Source organism: Pogona vitticeps, chromosome 2, assembly GCF_051106095.1.
Source record: "Pogona vitticeps strain Pit_001003342236 chromosome 2, PviZW2.1, whole genome shotgun sequence".
Taxonomy (NCBI): Eukaryota; Metazoa; Chordata; class Lepidosauria; order Squamata; family Agamidae; genus Pogona; species Pogona vitticeps.
The window spans coordinates 90,236,706-90,257,028 of NC_135784.1; the positions used below are offsets into that span (position 1 = coordinate 90,236,706).

Here is a 20,323-nt window from a genome sequence, read left to right on the forward strand (position 1 = left end):
AAAGAAAAGGAAATGCAAGAAATCAAAGGGGCTGTCCAATGAGGCCTTACAAATAGCAGAGAAGAGAAGGAAAACAAAATTTAAGGGAGATAGGGAAAGTTATAGGAAATTGAATGCACACTTCCAAAGAATAGCAAGGAGAGACAAGAGGGCCTTATTAAATGAACTGTGCAAAGAACTAGAGGAAAATAATAGAAAAACCAGAGATCTGTTCAAAAAAAAAATTGGAGATATTAAATGAACATTTTGTGCAAAGATGGACATGATAAAGGGCAAAAATGGTAGAGACCTCACAGAAGCACAAGACATCAAGAAGAGGTGGCAAGAATACACAGAGGAATTATACCAGAAAGATTTGGATGTCCCGGACAACCCAGACAATATAGTTGCTGACCTAGAGCCAGACATCCTGGAGAGTGAAGTCAAGTGAGCCTTAGAAAGCATGGCAAACAACAAGGCCAGTGGAGGTGACGGCATTCCAATTGAACTATTTAAAATCTTAAAATACGACACTGTTAAGTATGCCAGCAAGTTTGGAAAACTCAGCAGTGGCCAGATGATTGGAAAATATCAGTTTACATCCCAATCCCAAAGAAGGGCAGTCCCAAAGAACACTCCAACAACCGTACAATTGCACTCATTTCACAAGCTAGCAAGGTTATGATCAAAATCCTATAAGGTAGGCTTCAGCAGTATATGGATCGAGAACTCCCAGAAGTACAAGCTGGGTTTCAAAGGGGCAGAGGAACCAGAGACCAAATTGCTAACATGCTCTGGATTGTGGAGAAAGAGTTCCAGAAAAACATCTGCTTCTGCTTCATTGACTACACAAAAGCCTTTGACTGTGTGGACCACAGTAAACTACGGCAAGTTCTTAAAAAAATGGGACTTCTACCTCCTGAGAAATCTATACGTGGGACTAGAAACAATGGGAACTGGATATTGAACAACGGATCGGTCCAAAATTGTGAAAGGAGTACAACAAGGCTGTATATTGTCCCCCAGCTTATTTAACTTATATGCAGAATACATCATGCGAAAGGCTGGACTGAATGAATCCCAAGCCATAATTAAGATTGCTGGAAGAAATATCAACAACCTCAGATATGCAGATGATACCAATCTGATGGCAGAAAGTGAGGAGGAACTAGAGAACATCTTAATGAGGGTGAAAAGAAGAGAGCACAAAAAATGATCTGAAGCTCAACATCAAAAAAGTTAAGATCATGGCCTTTTGTCCCTTCACCTCCTGGAAAATAGAAGGGGAAAATATGGAGGCAGTGACAGATTTTACTTTCTTGGGCTCCATGATCACTGCAGATGGTGACAGCAGCCATGAAATTAAAAGACTCCTGCTTCTTGGGAGGAAAGCGATGATAAGCCTAGACAGTGTCTTAAAAAGCAGAGACCTCACCTTGCCGACAAAGGTCCGCATAGTCAAAGCTGTGGTTTTTTGAGTAGCGATGTATGGAAGTGAGAGCTGGACTATAAAGAAGGCTGACCACTGAAGAATTGATGCTTTTGAATTGTGGTGCTGAAGGACTGCAAGGAGAACAAACCTATCAATTCTGAAGGAAATCAACAATGAGTGCTCACTGGAAGGACAGATCCTGAAGCTGAGGCTCCAATACTTTGGCCATCTCATGAGAAGAGAAGATTCCCCGGAAAAGACCCTGATGTTGGGAAAGTGCGGGGGCAAGAGGAAAAGGGGACGACAGAGGATGAGATGGATGGACAGTATCATCAAAGCTACCAACATGAATTTGACCAAACTCTGGGAGGCAGTGGAAGGTAGGAGGGCCTAGTGTACATTGGTCCATGGGGTCACGAAGAATCAGACACAACTTAACGGCTAAACAACAACAACAACAACAACCATAACATGCATTTAATTGACAATATTGCTTTATATTATTCAAGCAAAGCTGAATAATGAAAATGTATTAGCATTTTATTCCTGTTACCATACTTGTATATTCATGGGGACGCTCAGAACTACTGCAGTGCAACACTGGTTTGTAGCACTAATTCCATAATAGAAACATATTCAGGACATTCCTCCCACAGAGAAATCACTTTCACATCTCACTATGGAAGTAACAATGTGCATTTTAAATGCCCTTCATATCACACTATAAAAAAGGAGACCCATGTGGTAAAGGTTTACCATGTGGTAAAGTGATTTAAAATCTGTTTGAACAAGCAAGACTGTTCCAAAAGATATGGTGAACAGCTCACATACGATAAATGTGAAGTGATAAATATTAAAACATTCTTCTCCTGTTCCCATTCTGTCTTACCTCATTCAATTTGGAATAAGGTGAAATCCTGAAACCACTAAGATTTCAAACAATAAGCTTCTGGTAAAAATCCTGTTGTGCCTCTCCGCAGGCAGAATGGCAAAGATTTCATAATTGAAAGAAAATCACTGCTGATTAAAAGCTTCCTGTGGGGATTTTGGGATCCAAGTAACTTTATTAGTTTGTGTACAAATTGCATGTACCTAAAAATTGTCTTTAATCAGCAGCAATTCAACACTGGTGATTACATCATCACCACGGCAGTCAATTTATCCAGCATTTTTCATAGTCAGGCAGGACTACTACAGTCAATCAAACAACCATCATCACCACCAAACAAAACATTAAATTAACCAAACAATACTTTTAAAAGAGCAATCAAGCATGGAAAGCACACATGCACACATGCACACACAAGTGAAATAAAAATAAAAATAAAATGCACACCTTGGTTTCTCCCAATCAAACAAATAAATAAATGCAAACAAACAAACAAAAAACACTCAAAGCAAAGCTGCTCCTAATCAGAAGGCTCTCACATTAGAAGGACTGAGTCAAGTTTGAAGGTCCCTGCTCCTGCCCCTTCTTAGGCACTGCTGGCAGCCATCTTCCCTACACTTTTAGATGAAACATTTCCTAAGCAATATGACTGACAAGAGGTGGCAGAAGGTGACAGAATGAAAGAGGGAAAGATGAAAATCCCAAAACTTTAATATCCTTCTCTTTTGTTAAAATGAAGCAGTTAGGCTGTCTTTTAGAAATCAACAAAAGAACATGAAAACAAAAGAAGCATTGTCCATCTTTTTTCCCCATCCATATCAACACACACAAAAAATCCCTAGTAATTATATTTATACTGTGAAAGCAATGAGCTATTCATGTTATTTATCATCACAACTAATGTAATGTCAGGACAGATTATCCCAATTATTCCACTAAATGTAAGTTAGTTATGAACTAAGATCTATTCCTAGTTATTACCAGAGTAGGCTCTTTGAAATGCTGAAGGGCAAGTCAACACTTGTGTAAATTCATTTTATTTAATGGGCTTACTCCAGTTGGGACTAAAAATTGAATTTAGTCTCATTTCTTCTTTGCAGGGGGGAAAAATCACAAGCAACCTGCTAATTATGACTATTTACTTTTAAGCTCTGAGGATTCTAATTCACTTCTGCAGCTATAATAACAGCCAAATTACATGTAGTGTCTCCAGAAGACTAAGGTGTACATTATAAATGAATGAATTGATGGATGAATGATGAATAATTCAGTTTTTGGTTTTCAGATTTTAATTTCTTCAATTCTGAGCCAAAACATATATGTTAATAACTTTTAATCCTTCTATAGGTTAAAAATGATTTGGGACTTATTGGAGAAAGGAACCTGATGAATATAAAATTTGAAAAATATGACAAGAAGGCAAAGCTGGAATTATAATTAAACAAAATTTAAATTATAAAAATTATTCAAATTTAACACAGTCAATTGCTGTGCTATGTGTACAGCAGTTGATTTAAAACATATTCAGGCAGTTGCCTAATAGTACTGTATATACTAATCTTCTTCAATAATATGCTTTTCATATTCAATTGAGATTCAAGTTGCATTCTCTTTTTATTAACTGTATATGATCATTGTCATAACACCAAGCTTTCCAAGCTTACTGACACTACACAGAGAAATAAATTTATGGAAGCTATTCTACTTATCAAATCGCCCACATTTTATGTGCTCCTGCTATAATTAGAGAGTGTACCCTCAATAGCAGAACTGAAAGAAAAGAACGATGGGTACCACAGACTTTCCCTGCCCAACAGAAATCAGTTTCTATAGGATATAGAATAGGATATATAGGATATATAGTGGTCAGAACTCATGATGTTTATGATAACATTTAATCATAATTTGGAATATTTATACAGGAGCTCCATGGGTAGAAGACCAGTGGGGCCAAAACATACTAAGGTGGATCAGATACATTATTTCATGGGAATTGAATATGAGAGACATCCAGTTGCCCAAAATTATGTAGTATGCAAGCCTATACTTGTGTGTGTGTGTGTGTGTGTGTGTGTGTGTGTGTGTGTGTGTGTGTGTGTGTGTGTGTGTGTGTATAAGTCTCGTATTCAAGTGAACATGCATCCAAGTAAGACTACATAAGGTTACATTTCAAAATAACATATTTATTCAGAAGTAAGATCTACTTACTGGGATATAGGGGTGGGGGAGGGAATGAATAACTGTTTTCAGTGAGAGGTATGTAATACTGGCTCAAATCCCCATTGTTTCAATGGACCTACTCTAGTTGCTACTACTGGATTTCAGCCACTCTCCGTTTAATTTTTAGGTTTTCCAGAAAACGATGCTATAATCACATCTGATTAATATATATATAGGCTTAAAATCCTCCAATGACCTTTCAGAACTTAAAAGTCTCAGACGTCTTTCATTATGGTCATGTTATATAGTTTGAATACCATATCATATACATGCTATTTATCACTGTAAAAGAACACATTCCATACTCCAGTTTTTTCATTTTTTTCCAGAAAAAAACCAAAAAATGGCAATAAAAAAAAAAGAAAAATTGTTTCCCCCCTAAATTTTATGGTCTTTTTTCCAGACCTTCCCATCTCTGTCTCTTATGATCCAATGATACGTATGCTCCGGAGCTCTGGGTATTACATGATGAGATCCTACTATTGATGAACAAATCATCCCAATCCAGTGCCTCAGAAGACTTTCTGCCTCCAACAACACAGCTGGGACTTGTTGAAAGGCAACTGCATTACACTCATCAAGTAACAAAGTTAGCAATGGTTAGGCAATGACGAAAACCAGCTTCTTCTGGTTTCTCATTACCAGTGATTTATTTGTTCTGGCTTTGTTTGTTCTCTACCTACAATAGTCAAAGTAGGCCCCAGGTCTCAACAATTTTGGAAAAGATTAGGGCCCACATGAGGAGTCTCTAACTCTCACAATGGCACTGTCTCATCATCTTAAAACTTGCCAGGTAGCTCTCCAAAACCTTCCCAACAGCATATTCTGTCCTATTAATGGATAGATAGCACTGAACAGATCCCTGTGAATGACATCATCATCCAATCAATAAATACCCAATATCAGTACAGAACATCTGCAAATGATATTTACATTTATTTTATATTAATTCACTGAAACAAGATGGAACTTTCAATTTGTTCTAACAAAAATGGAACTTGTTCAACTATAAATTATTTATTTATCAAACAAAGTGTTTACAAATTGTCTAAATATACAATGGAATTAAGAAATACAAAACCATTTTTTTAAAAAAATAAATGCCTAGACCAGCCTTTAAAAAATGGTGGAAGCATGTATTAGAACAATTCACACAAGAGAGGGAAATGGCCAGTGCATCCCAAAAGCCCTCAGGAAGAAGCCTTTCTCAAGCAGCCATGTAAAATCTAGTCTGGCAGGAGATAAGCACAGTCTTTTAAGGACAACATTATTCTAGTTTGATGCCTCCAGAATGAAAAGTACTTAATACACATTATGTATGGTACATATGAAGATACTCTGGGGCAGGTCCCAATAAACATGGATGTTCATTTAGGATCATCCATTTGGACCACTGGTACATAGGGTGGCGCAACAAGAATGGCTTATATCCCTGCACACCAAGCCTGGTCTGAATGCATTTGGAGCTTCAAAACTAGAACTTTAAATTGAGTCCAGTAACCATCCTGGAAACTAAGGAAGTAGTTACAAAATTGTCATTATTATATGCTCCATTCAAGTGTGAACAATCAACATTTTTGCAGTTAACTCTCTATCCCATTGTAGTTTCCTGTTACTTCTCAAAAGCAGCCTCTTTATTCACTATTAGAGATGGGGGGGGGGTTGTATTCAATTCCTGATTGGTCTCCTGATTGTTTAGCAGCACAGGGAAGCATGGAAGCCCCAGCAAGGCTACTTCAGCAACTGGTACAGAGAGAAGAATGACAGTGTGCTCCATGCAATAAGCTATAAGTGGATACCCGGTGGAGGCGGGGAAAGGTTTAATCAGGTTGGCCAGCTGTCAGGCTTCGTATTTGTCTTCCCTGGGAGACGAATACGAAACCCCCATCTCTTTTCACTATAGTTCAGGAGCTACTAGACTGAAAAATATTTAAAACTCAAAAATCTTGCTTTAAAAAGAGAAGAAAAGGTGGGGGAGGGGGACAGAAAAACTGTGAAAGCACATTAATTTGTTCTTAACAGGATTTGATCACATCACTTTACAGCACTTTTAACTTTGTTAGAAACCTCTTAGCAAAACATGTTTTAGCTAGATGCAAGCTGGAAAAGATCAATCACAGTTCCATTAGAAGAGAGAATATAAATGCCCTGCCAAAATACATAGGATTTTTTTTTTTGCAAGTGTTTAAAATGATGCTTTAAACAAAAGGATGTTGAATACTTGCACTAATGTACAATGTTCAGTTCAACTAATATTAAACATGAATGCATTCTCTGGTCACAGAGAAAAACCTACTGGAAAAACAATTTCAATGCACAAGATAATCTTATTCTTTGAAAAGTAACTTCCATAAAAAAGAAAACCTAAATTTATTCTAGTTCAGACAATGATGTAATAATTTTGAAAACACGGCTTTTCTGGTGGGATAGTACTGAATTTGGATGGCTGTGACTTCCATCAACTCCTAAAGAGCCGGTGAGGTTCCTTTCTTCCACTCTCAGATCTCAGTCCCCAAGAATGTTCTCCCCCTTGTGGTGGCACTTCTTTTCTCTCCTGGGATTTTTCTACTCCTGCTCTTTTTGAATCCTTCCTATCTGGTTCTTCTTGATTCTTTAGCTCCCCAGAGACTTCATCTTTTAACATCCCTGAATCACAGGTCATCGCACAGCACATGTGGCCAGCATAATTCTCATTGTACTAATCATGGAACTAGCCCAGCTGGCACTTCCCAACCTCCCTGCACAGCTGACCACTCAAAAGCTGAGCAGGGAGACTTCTCATCCTGTCTCAGTGGTCAGCTGTGTGGGGAGGTGGGGAAAATCCAGCTGAGTTACTTCAACTATTGGCACGATGATAACTATAACTGTCACACAGCAGCCCATAAGTGAACCAGCCAGTTCAGGGGGGTAAGGCTGGACTTCCCAGGCACATTTTATTTTATTTATTTATTTATTTATTTATTTATTTGATTTGTATCCCACCCATCTGGTCTGGTCGACCACTCTGGGCGGCTTCCAATGAAAGTATTTGTCATGGAACATACAAATATTACAATCAATTAAAACACATACAATAATAGAACAATAAGGAAAGGGGAAAAGAAGTAATGCTGACATTAGTATTGGTGTCCCCAGGGATAAGGATATGAATACCCCATGTCTAATGTGAAGATTATCCTTGCCTTTGTAAGATTTCCCAGCTTCCTGCAAAAATAAGACTCTGGTCTCATTTTTCCATTTATTTTATTTTGGTGTTTGATTTTTTAATTTCCCTGTCCAGGAAACTGGCAAATTTTGCTCAGCATAATGTCCATTATGCTCATGTAATAATCCTGTACAGCTTGATGTTTCTTCTGCCATTTCCAGGTGAATAATACACAAGAAACTGCCAAATTCTATTCAGCTTAATGTCTTTTCTGGTGATTCCTGCACAAGAAATGTGTCATTTTGTCCAGGAATAGTACTAATCCTGTGCAGTTCAGCATTTCTTTTTATAAAAATAAAGCTTCCAAGAAATCCCACAGTATTTCCTGAATGATTTCTAATTGTATGTTTAAAGAATCAGGAAGTTCCCTGTAGTGATGTTGATACTGATGCTTTGTTTTCCCTCTTCACTTAGACTTCTTTTAGTGCTGCAGAAATAGAATACTGTACCATAAAACAATGTTAGGGGTGATCTATTTATATTTACTTGGAAAGTCTATTTATGTTGTATAAAAATGAAACCTATTACATTCGAGAATAGGGGGAAATTTCTAGATTCTGTGTGAAAGAGCAGTTGAAATGCTACAACAAATTCCCTATTTCAGGTGGAGAGGTAGAATATATGATTGAAAGATGCACATCAGTTCTTCATAGAAAAGAAAACAGTATTATGACTTTAAAGACTTCAGGCAGGACTATGGCAAGAAAAGTATACAATTGGTTCATGTTCCCCTTATACTTTGGGGGGAGGATGATATGGAAGCTTCCAATTCTGTGCTTCCCTGTTTACAATGCTTACCTGTAAATTCAAAATATTTTATAGACTAGTTCACATCTTTCTATGTGTTAGCCCTTTTAAATAAAGGCATAAGAGTTTGCATACCTCTGACAGTGTGCCATTTGAACTCCATGTGCAAACAAACTCTGTTCCTTTGTGTTTTGTATTACGTACATGTTTTAACAGAACTACTTCTGGCATGGAAACAAACATTTATTATGCAACTCCCATTGCACACAGATCAAGTGATTGTAAGCTCAGAAGTGCAACAGGGGAAGAATCCACACAGATGTACCAGGTAATAAACAAAGAAATGATGGTGATTATTATTTCAAGTATAAATGATCACCAATGAAATAGAAGCAATGTACTTTTAATGTACATGTGGACACAAGAAATAGGGATGAGAGGAGGAAGAGGACTAGGAATGTATTTTCATAGCCAGGAAGTAGATTTGGGTATGTCTACTTTCACATCTAAAAGAAATTGTTTTTTTTCTATTTTTTCTACTGAAGCAAACAACACAGCATTATACAGGATCTATTAAAGTCCCAATACTTTACTTCATCCTCTCTTCTCCCACACAGCGGCTGGCATATGAACTCTGAAGGATCAGAAGAAATCCTGATCTTCCACATCAGGCCTGCCTTTCTACAGAGCACAGCTTTGTTGTTTATGTGGAGCTCAGATTTTAGCGATTTAAAAAATAAAAATTCATCTGGGTTTCTCTATGTACATGTTTCATCTATCTTCTGGGAAAATAATAAGCTATATATTACTCATGGTGAAATACAGCAGTTTTCGCTCCACACACTGTATCTTTATTCTACTATTTGTGGAAAATTGAATCCACCAAACTGATGCCATTTTTGTTGCAGAAGTTTGAATTTCTGGTTAAATTCCTCTATCAGCATGAAGAAGTGAAGAGATTCACAGGGGAGAATAGGTTCAAGTTCCTCAGCATAATCCACCCCTTTTTCTCATTAACTGGCATTTACAATCTCAGTTACTCACTCTGAGTCATTAGTAGAGGAAAGAATACGTAAAAACCAAACCATTTTCTTTACCTACAGTTGTGAACAGATCAAACAGCAAACTGACAAACATGACTGCTTTCAGCAATAGGTCTCAACATACTCCGGAGGGGAGAGCACTAAACAGAGAGGCAGGGTTCTGTCTGAATTTAGAGGCATGTGGAAACAACTGTTTAGTGCTGAATAGATTGACAGTCACCCCAGCCCAGAAAGGTACGTCCCAGCCAAATCTACTAAAGGCAGCATGCGAGGCTGACATGTAACAACGTTATATGCTTTAATTTAATCTATATGCATATGCAAGAAAACGATCACTCCAAAACTATAAAAAACCTGTAGCCATAAAAAGTAGTTACAAAAAGATATTTCAACCATATTCCAAAATCTAAGGAATGCATTTCATAGCCTTAAACAATTATTACATTGACATTTTCAAGAATTAGAAAATGAGAATGATGCTGGCATAAAAATCATGAATTACAGGCAAAACACACTTTTTCTATAGTTATCTTGCTAGAAAAGTATAAAATCTAGTAACAGCTCTTGTAATTCACTTGCAGAGTACAAGACATCATTCTTATACAGTTAACCTAACAAAGACAGCCTCAATACAGAATAATATCTCACTTCTTAAGAAAGGTCATGATCATGAGAGTATAATAATTTCCATTATCACAGGTATTTGTTTCTAACCCTTGCTTTGGTAGCAAAGGAATAATTGGAGTCTTCGGTACTTTACTAAAGTCACTCCTGCCATTCTCAAAGCATTCACAAATACTTTATTCAATTATATCTGTCTCTTCAGCCCATTGTGGACTGAAGCTGAACAGTCCCAGTGTACATTAATTGCTCCCAGGCGCTAACTACAACAAGCACACTATTTCATCCAGTGCAGCTAGGTTTAGAAACAGTTAATGATGATTAACAACATAGTCATACAATTGTTTATAACTGAATTTGACTATGTGCTGTATGAGCTAGAGCATTTAGAGTCTAGTAAGATTTACTATAACTATTTTCTATTATGAGATGTTTTTCTTTCAAACGAGCTTCCAGTGCTGATCTCTTGCAGAATTTGTAAACATTTTCTCTAAGAGATTCAAGGTCAGAGAACAGCTCCCTTGTGTTCATGACTTCATTTGTTTGCTCCTCTAGCAAAGGAAGAAATATAGCAATCAATTCTGAAAGATTTTATATGAACAGAATCTACCTTTAAGAAGGGGATTCCTTTATTGGTGGTTGTGTATCACTGCTTTTCTCAGTTCCTGTAGTTTGCAAATTTGCTTGATTTGTTAACACTGTGCTTGGTGTTCAGGAACAACATACACTTTCCATTCGCCAGCCTGTGTTTTTCAGTCATGGAAACCTTCCATAATCACATATATGGAAGAATAACACAATTTCAACTCTAATATTTAGATATCTGTAACACAAAGGTAACAAATATTAGATGTACCTTTTAAATTCTAAAGAATTAAAAAAAAGAAATGAAAATGCTGCATAGTCAGTTCTAAGTATTTGTGGCATGGACATGTTATCTATCATGACACTGGCACTATTCGGCATTGTGTTATATGTGTGTGTGTACATATGTTGCCAAATATAGTGATTTATTCACCTGATGGTACTACACTCACTCTATGGACTAAGGCATGTCCAGGCAGAAGATTCCTCATGTTAGCACCTAGAAAGGACTGTGCAGTTCATCCCTGTATTACAGCTGAATTCACAGTCAGTGATCACACAAGGGACTGTAAATTGGTTCCGGAGTTTAGTGTTCACATTTGATGTGAAGTGATTTTCTTTTTAATCCACAGTCCATCCTTCTTTCCTTCCTCTCTCTGGTCCTGCCTCTGCTGATCCTTTTAGGTTTCGCTGTCAAGCTTCTCAGATTTGAAAGATTTGTACAGTGTTGCAGAAAAGATGGCAACATTCTGAAGTTTTTCTTAGCATATGCAGAAATGACGTTTATCTGGGTTGTTCTGTTTTGTCCACTTTTTTCTTATCCAAAGGTGATCTAGTGCTAAACTAATATAGCTATACTAGTGATAAAGTGATCTAGCGCTAATCGCATTATGTAAAAATAAAAAAAAATCTGTGGACAGTCAGGAGGTGGGTGCTCCTGACGTTCTGAACATCACATGTCAAATGCTTACATCACTGAAACATGGCTAAAAGGCACAGATGTGAAAGGAAAGTTTGGTCCACATGCAATTGGAACATGGAACATGAGAAGCATGCATCATAATAAACTGTAAAGCAAGAAATGGAACAATAAACATTGCAGTGCCTGGTGTGGACTGGACTGGAATATTTTCAATCACACACTTACAAAGTGTTCTACTGTGGAATGAAAAAAAGGAGCAACTCTAACACTAAGATGTATCACAGGGAGTTAGGAGCTACAATGAAAGGTCTGAACAAATACAGTAATATCAATCAAACTCCATGGAAAGCCTTGCGCCACCACGTCCCTTTTCAACATAAACCACGATTCAAATCTATGTTCCCACTCCAAGGGCATCTTTGCAAATGTGGTGCTGGGGGTGAGCTTTGCAGACACCCTGGACTGCCAAAAAGATAAACATGTGGGTCCTACAGCAAATTAAACCTGAACTATGTGTGGAGGCAAGAATTTTGAAACTGAGATTGTCCTGTTTTGGGCAAATCATAAGAAGGCAGGATTCTCTGGAAAAGACCATAATTTTAATTTTATTTTCTGGATCTATTTCAATTGGGTTTCAGGCCGGGTTTTGGCACGGAGACTGCCTTGGTCGCCCTGTATGATGACCTTTGCCAGGAGAGAGACAGGGGGAGTGTGACCCTGTTGATACTCTTGGACCTCTCAGCAGCTTTCGACACCATCAGCCATGGTGTCCTTCTGGATAGCCTGGCTGGGTTGGGAGTTGGGGGCACTGCTTTACGGTGGTTCCGCTCCCTCCTGGCTGACTGTGTCCAGAGGGTGGTGCTGGGGGACAGTTGCTCTGCCCCATGATGGTTATTTCATGGGGTTCCTCAGGGCTCAATACTGTTCCCCATGCTGTTCAACATCTACATGAAATCGCTGGGAGAGGTCATCAGGAGGTTTGGGCTGAAGAGTCAGCAATATGCTGATGATACTCAGCTCTACCTCTCGTTTTCCACCAATCCAGATGAGGCGGTTTCTGTGCTGAACTCGTGTCTGGACCTGATAATGGACTGAATGAAGGTTAATAAATTGAAACTCAGTCCAGACAAGACGGAAGTGCTGTTCGTGGGTGCTTCACCAGACAGGCTGGAGGGCCATTTCCCTGCCCTGAATGGGGTTGCACTCCCCCAAAGGGACAGGGTCTGCAGCTTGGGGGTGCTCCTGGACCCCAGTCTAACACTGGAAGCCCAGGTGGACTCGGTGGCCAGGGGCGCCTTCCTTCAGCTGTGGCAATTATACCAGCTATAACCCTACCTGGATGAGTGGAGTCTCATGACATTTATACATGCACTGATAACATCCCGCATAGATTACTGCAATGGGCTCTACATGGGGAGATGCCGGCAACAGCAACTGGTCCAGAATCGAGCTGCGTGGTTGTTGAGTGGTGCAGCCGCCAGGGAACATATCAAGCTGATTCTGTATGTTACTTTGAATTGTAACTTACATATAAGTTACAATTCAAAGTGCTTGTTTTGACATATAAAGCCCTAAATGGCTTGGGCCCTGGATACCTGAAGGACCGCCTCCTTCCATATGAACCTACCCGGCAGTTAAGATCTAGCCAGGGGGCCCTTTTGAAAGAGTCGTCTCTTAAGGAGGTAAGAGGGACGGCTTGTAGACAAAGGGCCTTTTCTGCAGCTGCCCCCAGACAATGGAATGCCCTCCTGACTGAGATTTGTCTGGCGCCGACGCTGATGACATTTCGGCGCCAGGTCAAAACCTTCCTTTCCAGAAGGCTTTTAATTGAAATAATATTAGCTGTGGGTCCGATGGCAATTTTTATATATTTTTAATTGTATTTTAATTGTTCTGAATTTTTACTGTATTTTAAATGTTGTAAGCTGCCCAGAGACCTTTGGGTAGAGTGGGCGGCATATAAATTAATTAATTAAATTAATATATAAATAGATATACATATAAATTAAATAAATAAATAAATAAATAAATAAATAAATAAATAAATAAATAAATAAATGATGATGATGATGATGATGATGATGATGATGATGATGATGATGATGATGATGATGATGATGATGATGAGAAAGGTTGTAGATAGCAGGAAAAAAGAAAGACCAAATTTGAGATGGAGTGACTCTATACAGGAGAATGCAGGCTTGTGTTTACAAGAACTGAGCAGGGCTGTTAAGGATGAGACATTTTGGAAATCTCTCATTCATAGGGTAGCAATAGATCGGAGGCAACATAACACCATGTAACACCGTGGAAAGAGGTAGCATTTTTAAAAGCACAGAAAACAGCCATTAAAACATAACGGTGCTCTGTGAAACTTTGAAAGTAAAGGGAAGATACCAGTCACAGTCACCCTCACCTTGCAATCATCTTTTTTAGCAGAGAGCTGTGAAATGGATAATATGTTACATATCTGCGTATTTTTTCTCTCTTCTAAACCTTCTCATAAAGTATCAATGGTACTTATTATTTGTCTTTTAGATAAACTTTGTGTGCTTTAAATAAGCTTATTTAGCTTATTTATTTAACAGGTTTCTGTATTTTCAATCCTAAGAATGTTTCACTATGAGATGGGAGTTTTAGGGAAGTGTCTGTAATAGTGCCTGATATTATGTGTCACTTGCTGTGAAAATAGCACCACAGGTACAAATAAATCCTGCAACAAATGAAAATCACACATACACTGCAGCTGCATTCCACCATTTCTATGAAATAAATTAGATGCAAACTTTGTGACATCAATTTTGAGCCTGGTCCTTGTTAAAGTGAACTTGCTCTGTGGTACAGAATAAACTTCTCTGTCCTTTTTGTAAATAAGATTCAGCCAGAGTCAGCCTACTCTTCAGGGAACTGATGCTTTAGTGTGAATTGCTACCTCTCAGAAGTAATGGAGTGAGATTGCTCATGCCATTACTTTAAATGGTTTGAGGCCATATAGTCCCCAATTTCATTAGCTACATTTATATACAGACATCTGAAAAGGTTCTTTAATACAGAGGTGGGGAAATGTTAGGATATGACCTTCCCTACTGTAAATGCAACAAAATTGAGTTCCAAAGCTCTGAAACTGCTTTAAATGTTTCAGTCCTCACAAGAAAGAAGGAAAATCTTAAAGAACATTAAGCAAAAGCTTATTAAGTTGATTTTCCCCCCTAAAAAGCCCACGTGTAGCTGTAGATTTTTAGAGGTGATCTACTGAAGACAGGATTATTTCAACATTAATGGGTTATCTGTGCATGCTGTAGGATTCAAAACCTGGAAGAGATGTATTTAATCATGACAAAAATTCATGATGTACTAAGAAAATACTGAGACATTAGGGAAATAAAAGGGATAGCCTGGTCACTGGCATGACTGTCTGTGCCTGTGATGCATGGTGTCTACAGCATCCTCCAACACCAGATGATCCATATTCATTCATTCATTCATTCATTCATTCATTCATTCATTCATTCATTCATTCATTCATTCATTCATTCATTTAAAATATTTTATCCCACCTTTCTCCTTAAAAAGAACCCAGATGGCTTACATCATTAAAAAGACATATGTAGAAGCTAAAAGCAGTAGGATACCAAAAATATATAAAAAGATTTAAACAAGTATTACATTAAAAACTATAATATCAATACTAAAATACATTTAAAACAAGAGAGCACATTCATTAATTAAAAAAAAAAAACGATCAGACCAGCAGTTATTAAGAGAAAACCTGCCTGAAAAGAGAGGCCTTTGCTTGCAGAAAGACAGCAATGATGAGGCCAGCTTAGCTTCCTGTGGAAGGGAGTTCCAGAGTCTGGGGGCAGCAACAGAGGAGGCCCTCTCCCATGTCCCCACCAAGTGCACCTGTGATGGTGATGGGACCAAGAGAAAGGCCTCCACTGATTATTTTAAATCCTGGGCTGGCTCACAGAAGGAGATGCAGTCTTTTAGATATCCTGGAACCAAGCAGTTTAGGGCTTTATAGGTTAAGATCAACACTTTTTATTGTGCCTGAAAACACATTGGCAACCAGTGGAGCTGCTGTAATGGGGGGAAGGGTCACATGATCTCTGTAACCAGCCTCAGCCAGCAATCCAACTGCTACATTTTGGATCCTCTGGAGTTTCTGAACACTTTCCAATGGCATGCCCATGTACAGCGTATTACAGTAATCTGTTGAGATGTAACTAGGGTCACCATGGCCAGATCAGCTCTCTCAGGAAACAGGTACAGCTGGCGCACTAGTTTTAACTGTGCAAAGGCACACCAAAACCTGGGCATCTAAGCTCAGAGATGAATCCAGGGGCACCCCCAAGCTTTGCACCTGTGTTTTCAGAGGGAGCGTAACCCCATCCAGCACAGCTTGCAACCCTATTCCTTGACTAGCTTTCTGACTCACCAGCAACACTCTTTTCTGGATTAAGTTTCAGTTTATTCGCCCTCATCCAGTCCATTACTGACACCAGACACTTAGAACCAAAACAGCTTCCAAAACAGCCTGCCTAAACATCCATGTTTTCAGTTGTTTTTTAAAATTCTCCAGCGAGGGAGCCGTGCGAATGTCCAGAGGTAAGTTGTTCCAGAGGCGAGGAGCCACCGCCTATAAGGCCTGGTTTCTTGTTTTTTTCCTTCCGGGCCTCCCTCGGCATTAGGCTCCTCTGCCTCACCTCCTGGCTCGCGCGTGTGACATGGGTAGAACTGGGTGGGAGTAAGCATTCTGCCAAGTATTGAGGTCCTAAACTGTTTAGGGCTTTAAACGTAAGCATCAAAACTTTGAAGTCAACGCGGAACCGAATGGGCAGCCAATGCAATGTGGCCAGGATAGGAGAAATGTGATGGTGTTTTCTTGCTCCACTAAGGAATCTGGCCACCGCATTCTGCACCACTTGGAGTTTCCGCGTTAGCCTGAAAAGTAGTCCCACGTATAGCGCGTTACAGTGGTCTAATCTCAAGATTACGAGTGCATGGACCAGTGTAGTGAGCGCCCCCACAAGGCAACCACCTGGGCTATCCCTCTGACGTTTGCCAGACACTACTGACTGGAGGTCAGAGCCAAAAATGATGCAGCGTTTGGACGGGCAATACTGTCATCTATGATAACGTGATGGCCCTCCTGCCGGTGAGTACAGCTTGGTATTCACCCATTTGTGTGTATTCACAGAGACCACTACGAAGAAAGTTAGGTTACTTACCTGTAACTTTGGTCCTTCTAGTGGTACTCTGTGAATTCACACATCCCTCCCTTCCTCCCCTCTATCCGTCACGGTACTGTTCTATGATACCATGCTCATCTAGTTTATGGTAACGGCGGATTAGGGAACTTAAAGGAAGATGGAGGAGGTGAGGCTTATATACCCCACGGGGGGGGTATATAGAGTGGGCGGCATATAAATAAAATAAATAAATAAATAAATAAATAATTGACTCATTTTTCTTAAGCTCTAGAATCTTCCGGACGTTCCTGCGCAGGCGCAGGATAACCCATTTGTGTGCATTCACAGAGACCACTATGAAGGAACTTCTGTTATTACCCATTCCACTTCACTTCAATAAATAGGTGAAGTTTCTGTACCCTAGACAAGTGTTCTAACATACGTCATTTTATATAGTGGATTGAAGTAATCCACTGGTGGCAGCGAAAAGAGAATGCGACTTGCGCCTTTGTGAGGGAATAATAAACAGAGGGCTCGTGGGTATTGCGACAAATTGGTGCCAGCCTTTGGGATACATAGCATTAGCCCTTGGTTTGGTGAAACAAGCAGGGGCCACGAGGGAGATGTCACAGAGACAATCCCATGGTTGCCATGGAGGACATGAAGTCCTGAGCCACTACTGACAAAGCTTCCTCGACATGGATGTTTAAGGCCCCTCCAGCAAAACAACCTGAGGAGACTCCAACAACATCCCCAAGACCAGCTCAGTGAGCTCAGGCAGGGAGACTGTTGAGCAGTGGGGTGGGCAGTACACCAACAGAATCCCTATTCTGTCCCAGGCTCCCACTTTCAAATACATTCATTCAAACCTGTCAAACTGGGTGATGGAGAATAGAATAAGGATAGACCACGGCAACTCCACCTCCCTGCCCTCAGGAATTGCTTGCTGCTACACAGAGAATCCTGGTGGACAAAGCCAGGTGAGAATGACACTCCCAGCCTCATCCAACCAAGTCTCTGTTATACAAGCCAGATCGGCCTGCTCATCCAGCATCAAGTCCCGGATGGCTATTGTTTTTCCATTTACCGATCTGGCATCTAACAACAGTAGCAGTTTCAGCCAGGGGACATGTCACCACAGCTATCCAAGCTATCAAAGTTTGGGGCAACCAATATCCTTTCCCCCTTTTCTCTCACATGGTGCTCTGAGTGCCGTCCCCCAGCATATCTCCCCCTGCCCTGAACAGTTCCAATAGCTGCTCCCTGGTGTCATGAATTTGATTATGAAAATAGAATAGAGTTGTATTTCATAGGATTTATTTCAGAGCTGCAACGTAAAAGCTAGAAATCTGCTTGTGTCCAGGTGCTAATTAGAGAGAAAAATGTACAAGGTCAGTTCTTCTCCAGCTAAAGAAAAAAAAGTTAAGAAGAGCAAGCTGACCCTTATCTTATCTCAACTCCGATGGACAAGGACATAACTTCTTAATTTAAGAAAGATGGGCGAAGAGAGAAGGAGAAGGACGGAGAAGAGATGGAAGGGAGAGAGACGACACCGAGAGAAATGCAGCCGACAGGACTTTATTTTGAGATTGCGTAAGAATGCTTATTTAAGATATAGTTAGACATTTCATTATTTTCACTTTATAGAGGAAATGACTGGTGGCTAAGGCTGGGGGTTATTTTGGAAATAATTTGGAAATACTGAATGACGTTAAAATGAGCTTGTTGAAATGATATCTTTTGTAATAAAATATAAAAAGACAAATTGTCTATAAGCTGTCTCCTTGTTTAGACCAAGCTACTGTAGTAAACTGGATATTTTAGAACTAGGATTGTTTTGATCTGGCCACATTACGCTACCAAATGAGGGTCCTAAAGTAATAAAAGAGGAAGAGCAGACCTTCCAGATTGTTTATTTAAAATCGAGACAGACTTGGGTGAAGGAGTGAGAAGTCGCCTAGAGCAAAATTACAGGACCCGATTTTGCAGGCAATAGGGACTGATCATTCTGAATCCCTCTCTGTCTCGTGTAAAGGCAGTTCTAAGGAACGCTTTTACCACATGGTGGCAGCGGTGGGATCTGAGTCTCACGTGCCGTGTTTACAGTATAGTGGCAGATGGGATTTGATTTACAAGCCATGGTGGCTGTGTTTGGATACAAATCCATGTGCTGTGTTTATGCCATGCTGGCAGCTTAAATAGTTGCAGCTTGGTTTGCGCTTTGCTCAAGGGCTGAATTAGCGCTGGTAATTGTTTTATGAAGGCAGATGTGTGAGTAAGCAGATACACACTGCTAAATAAAGGACAAGAGAAACTTCTCTGGCGTGAGCTTCAGAGCAAAGCAGGGAAGGTTGTAAATTATTGTGACTGGAGAAGACTCCTATGCAGAAAGCTCAGGCTAAAGTGATGCAAGGAGAGATTCTGCCAGTGGCTTAAGAGTTCTAAGGAACAAGCATTGTGCTGTTTAACAAGTGCCAGCTCGTTTCACTCAGGTGACAGAGTGGCAAAATTGTTTTGAGTGTAGCAGGAGTCTATAAGGAGCAGCCAGGATAATAAAAGTAATTTAAAAGTGATTAAATAAAGTTTAAAAAGGAAAATTTCCTACCCCAAGCCAGAGCCAAAAGGATTTCCTGAAGGGAAAGTAGGATTAGTCAAAGTTGACAGTTTAATTGTTTTATTGCTCCTCCCGTGCTTCGGCCAAGGCTGCAGGGAGGGAGAGGAAAAAAAAGGAAAAATGGCTTTTAGCAGTCGGTTTTCACTGCCTGAATTATCAGTGGATAAGGAGATTTTGGAAGCAGTGGAACACTGGGAAGTAGATAACCCAGAGGATGAAGAAGATGCCCAAAGATTAACAGAAGCAAATCCAGAAGTTGTTAAACCTAAAGTAATGCCAAGAAGGACACAGCAGTATACTGGGGCGGAACAAGTTCCAACTCAGAAGGACCTGCTAACAGAGGAAATTCTTGTTGATGACCAGAGGTCAGCAGGAGCAGTGGCAGAGGCCTGCAGCAGTCCAGCAGATAAAAGGGATGCGAGTTTCAGGTTGCAAGAGCAGTTTACCCTGATGATGGCAGACTTCATGGAGAGCCAGAGACAATGGGTGAAAGCCCACTCCACGAGTCAGAGAAAAGCAAGGGAATACCATGAGATGAAACTGCATCTTTTGCAGAGGAAGATTGCTGGGGAAGAGTGGACCAGAGGCTCTTTAGGGAGCATGGACAGTGGAAACCTGTCTGATTACCAGGAAACTGAAGAAATAATTTCCTTTAAGAAGATTGAACCTACTCCCAAAGTTAGGCCTATTCCAGAAGTGCTTAGAAGGCAGAGTCAATACGAATCCAAGAAAACAGAGGTTCCTGAACCAAGACAGTCTTTTGCTGGAGAGCGAAGAAGCATGGGCACTAGCCAGATTAGGTCACCCTTGACTTGCTTTCAATGCGGAGGAGCCCATTTAAAAAGGCATTGTCCACGACTGGCGGGATCAGATA

The 20,323-nt window shown here is 39.8% G+C and overlaps 1 protein-coding gene across 28 annotated transcripts in view; it reads right to left on the reverse strand.

Annotated features, from left to right (window-relative positions):
• The window catches only part of SGCD (sarcoglycan delta), a 631,892-nt gene that overhangs the window by 482,296 nt on the left and 129,273 nt on the right, over positions 1–20,323 (reverse strand). Inside the window, exon 2 of one of the 28 annotated variants that reach the window (XM_072990015.2) lies at positions 10,747–18,098. The exons of the other annotated variants lie outside the window; for them this stretch is intronic. The gene's annotated coding sequence lies outside the window, so the exon portion shown is untranslated. The remainder of the gene's footprint in view (positions 1–10,746; positions 18,099–20,323) is intronic. 28 annotated transcript variants of the gene reach the window in all.